Source organism: Heterodontus francisci, unplaced genomic scaffold (assembly GCF_036365525.1).
Source record: "Heterodontus francisci isolate sHetFra1 unplaced genomic scaffold, sHetFra1.hap1 HAP1_SCAFFOLD_88, whole genome shotgun sequence".
In the NCBI taxonomy this organism is placed as follows: Eukaryota; Metazoa; Chordata; class Chondrichthyes; order Heterodontiformes; family Heterodontidae; genus Heterodontus; species Heterodontus francisci.
In genome coordinates this window covers 2949538-2953875 of record NW_027142063.1, presented here as the reverse complement: position 1 = coordinate 2953875, position 4338 = coordinate 2949538, and the positions used below count along the sequence as shown (strand labels likewise).

The 4338-nt window shown below is 46.3% G+C and overlaps 1 non-coding gene across 1 annotated transcript; it reads left to right on the top strand.

The window, feature by feature from the left end:
- The first annotated feature begins 255 nt into the window (after positions 1-255).
- trnal-uag (transfer RNA leucine (anticodon UAG)) lies at positions 256-338 on the top strand. The gene has a single exon. It is a non-coding gene; the product is annotated as a tRNA-Leu (tRNA).
- Positions 339-4338: the final 4000 nt, after the last annotated feature.

The window sequence follows — 4338 nt, the reverse complement described above, 5'->3', positions numbered from 1 at the left end:
TCAGCGGTCAGATACTCGAGCACAGCAGCCAGATAGACCGGGGCTCCGGCACCCACACGCTCAGCATAGTTGCCCTTTCTCAAGAGCCTGTGAACACGGCCCACAGGCAACTGCAGTCCAGCCCCGGAGGAGTGAGACTTGGCCTTGGCCCGAGCTTTCCCGCTGGTCTTTCCTCTTCCAGACATTTCCACAATCTCACAAATACTTTCACAAAGAATGAATAATTTCCTTAGCATTTATAATAACCAGTAGGCGGTCAGGATGGCCGAGCGGTCAAATGCGCTGTGTTTAGGTCGCAGTCTCCATTGGAGGCGTGGGTTCGAATCTCACTTCTGACACCTTGTGTTTTGACTGCACTGGAGGCGTTTGGGAGCAGCGGTGAAGAGCAAAGAGAGAACAGGAAAGAACATGGACAAGCAAAATAACAATGGACCCAAAGATGTTGCATCAAAACATTAGAGTAAGAGGCAACTGAGCAAACAGCAGGGCACAGAAAAGATCAAAAATGTAACCTTTGTATCGGGGTGGAAGATGTTGCCAATATCCTTAATGAATACATTACTGTCTTCTCAAATGAGGGGGTGATGCAGATATTGTTATGAAGGAGGAGGAGTGTGAAGTATTGGACGTGATAACTTAAGGAGAGAGGAAGTCTTAATGGGATGAGCATCCTTGAATGTGGATAAATCACCAGGACCAGATGAAATGTACCCCAGGCTATTGAATGAAGCCAGGGAAGAAATAGGGGAAGGTCTGACCATCGTTTTCCAGAGGATTGGAGGTCTTGCAACGTTGCAATAAAAGCAAAATACGAGGCAGATCAAGCATGGCTGAGCCTTTAGAGTAGAGAAACAGGGCTGAATTCCCTGAACCAGTGCTACAGCTTTCAGAATAGAAGGAGCCTAGACAAACCTGATGGGTTCCACTTAAACAAAAGAGCTGGAGGTGTTGACAGTCAGAACAGATAAAATGTGGAGGAGTGTTTGAAGCAGATTCTGTGTGGTTACTGTCGTTGTACTATGGCGTTATTTCAAGGAGGTGATTCTGAATGTAATGGATCAACGTGGTCCCACCCAAGGCAAAGGTCACTGAAAGTGGCAACGCAGGTGGATAAGGTAGTCAAGAAGGCATACGGCATGCTTGCCTTCATCGGTCGGGGTATAGAGTATAAAAATTGGCAAGTCGTGTTGCAGCTGTACAGAACCTTAGTTAGGCCACACTTAGAATATTGCGTGCAATTCTGGTCGCCACACTACCAGAAGGACGTGGAGGCTTTGGAGAGGGTACAGAGGAGGTTTACCAGGATGTTGCCTGGTCTGGAGGGCATTAGCTATGAGGAGAGGTTGGAAAAACTCAGATTGTTTTCACTGGAACGACGGAGGTGGAAGGGCGACATGATAGAGATTTACAAAGTTATGAGCGGCATGGACAGAGTGGATAGTCAGAAGCTTTTTCCCAGGGTGGAAGAGTCAGTTACTAGGGGACATAGGTTTAAGGTGCGAGGGGCAATGTTTAGAGGGGATGTGCGAGGCAAGTTTTTTACACAGAGGGTGGTGAGTGCCTGGAACTTGCTGCCAGAGAAGGTGGTGGAAGCAGATACGATAGCGACGTTTAAGAGACATCTTGACAAATACATGAATAGGAAGGGAATAGAGGGATATAGGCCACGGAAGTGCAGAAGGTGTTAGTTTAGGCAGGCATCAAGATCGGCGCAGGCTTGGATGGCCGAATGGCCTGTTCCTGTGCTGTACTGTTCTTTGTTCTTTGTTCTAAGCTTCCCTGTGGTCCAGCCTGGTTGAATGGAACTGAAGCAAACAAATCATCCAGAAGAGGAAAAGATGTATAAGGTCATGAAAGCACAGAATTCAGATGGATGCAATACCAGATGGTATGGCAAGAGTGCAAAACAGAAACAGACTGGTGAATAAAACTTTCCCATTGAATAAGACAAGAGAAGAGAAGGGTAATAATAGTGTCAGAGGTGAGTTGTGACACTATTCACATTCCACCTTGATCTGAATAGGACTGTGGAAGGGAGTGATTGAGAAGAATAGAGGAGAAATGAAAAGAAAGGAGAAATAAACAAAAGGTCTTTTGATTTTAGAATGCTTGTTTTTGGAAATGACAGACTGTAAAGTGTGTGTGTCAGAAGATATAGAGCGAAGTTGGGTATGACAAGATCACAGGAAAGTTGTGCCCTGAGACAAGGTGTGTGTTGACAGGAAAGCTGCTTTCTTTTGCACAAAATTTAATTTATTCATATAATTTGTGCAATTATATTGCAAAGCAGTTCAATTTTAATATTACATAAGGTACAATAGAGATCAGTTTCCTTCAATAATGTACATGATGTATCTCACTATCCCTGCCAGCACAGGTTATATTTACAGTATTTACATTACACATCAAACATTCTCTGGTGTAAACAGCCCTAGGGGTTTTACACAGGTTCCAGCCCCTCGCTGTACTGGGGCCTTAGTCTGTCGCCTTTCCATTGAGGCTCCATGGTGGCTTCTCCAAGCTTTAATGCCATCCCACAGCACATATGATGGAATGTGCCAGTCTGCAACACTCGGTCATGGACAGCTCTTTGCACTGGAATACCTGTCCAACGGCCGGGCTCGTTCTCAATAGAGATCATTTCAAATGAACATTTCCTAAATCCGTGCTTTCTCTCTCGCAATAAGAGAACAGGATGTCTGGCAGATTCAGTGTGAGACGATAACACTGCCGGGTAAAGGCCGCTTTCCAACTCCAATCTTAACACAGGAGATTCCCCAAACAGCTGCAGTAAGGTGCTGTAAACTGCTGGAAGCGCATGTGTGTGGAAATAGTGATGTTACTGAGGAGGTTTCTTGGTATCGAATGGACTGTGTTTAGGTGGGAATATTACTGAGTGTTAATTGTAGCGGGACCATATTTAAAAACTCTGTCTTTCTGGAAAGCCTTGAAAGGTCGAGTCTGGAAGGGTTTGCGTGGAGAGCTGGGTTTCGGTTCTACTGTTAATAAAGGGTTTGAAATTGGCAGCCCGGAGGAAACAGGAGGTGGAGCTGAAAGATAAGGGGCCGTTCTCTCTCTGTCTGTCACTCTGCGTGTCTCCTTCCCTCTCGCTCTCTGTTTAATCTTCACTCTTGTCTCCTCCCCTCCCTGCACTCACTCTGCCTTTCTCAGCCAGGTCCGGGCGGCCTGTAAAAAAAAGGAGGCTGACGGAATCAGTCTCTTTTATTGTGCACTGATTTGAGGCAAGAATTATCAGGGTAGCTGTTGTGGGGAAGAGACGGTCGCCCACCTCCTCCTGTAATGTGTCTTTGCAAAGCAGGTGTGGAAAGGGATGCAGTGGTTTTTGTCGAGGTTCATCCCAAGCAGCTCTATAACACAGGAGTCTGTGCCCGACGGGCTGTTCCCAGGGACGCACACCGAGACAAACATCAACTGCTGCTGGAGGACTATCAATTCGATGAAAGACGCCCTTTGGTCTGCCCGAAACTTGCTGGTCTTCCAGCACAAAGAGTTGTCCACCACCGAATGTTGCAGACAGGCACATTCCAAGGTCCAGGACTACGTGGTGAGGGACGCACTAAAGCTTGGGGCAGCCACAGCAAAGGCTCAATGGGGAAAGACCACTGTGTAAGGTCCACCCACCAAGCTGAGCGGAGGGGCTGGATCCATGGGAAACCCCTCGTACCTATCGGGAAAATTTTGTGTGCTGTAAATGTAGAAATGTATATGGCATGACAATGAAATGGAGGAGTTGTGAGGCAACTCGTGATTGTATCGAAGGAAACTGATCACCTTTGCACTGTTTGTATTTTTTGACTTGATGCTGTTTTAAACTGTTTGGGAATGTAATTTTTACAGATTTTTATGAATAAAGTATATTTTGGAAAGTTAAAAAAAAAGTCTGGCAGTATTCCAGAGTATGGTCCTGGTCGGCAGCATATTAGAATCCATGAGGAAAGGCATCATCACCCTCATCTACAAGCGGAAGGGGGAGGGGGCCGAAATCAGAAATTGGCGGCCCATCTCACTGCTTAACATCGACTACAAGATTCTGTCAAAAGTCATAGCCAGTCGAGTCAAGTCTGCTCTGGAGTTGTTGATTGACCCTGATCAGACCTGTACTATATCAGGCAGGAAGATCTCTGATAGTCTCGCGCGACTCAGGGATACGATCACCTATGTATGGGACAGGAGGGTGGACACCTGCCTCATCAGCCTGGACCAGGAGAAGGCTTTTGATAGGATATCGCACACCTACATGATGGACGTACTTTCCAATATGGTGTTTGGGGAGGGAATCTGCAATTGGATCAAACTGCTCTGCACAAACATCAGTAG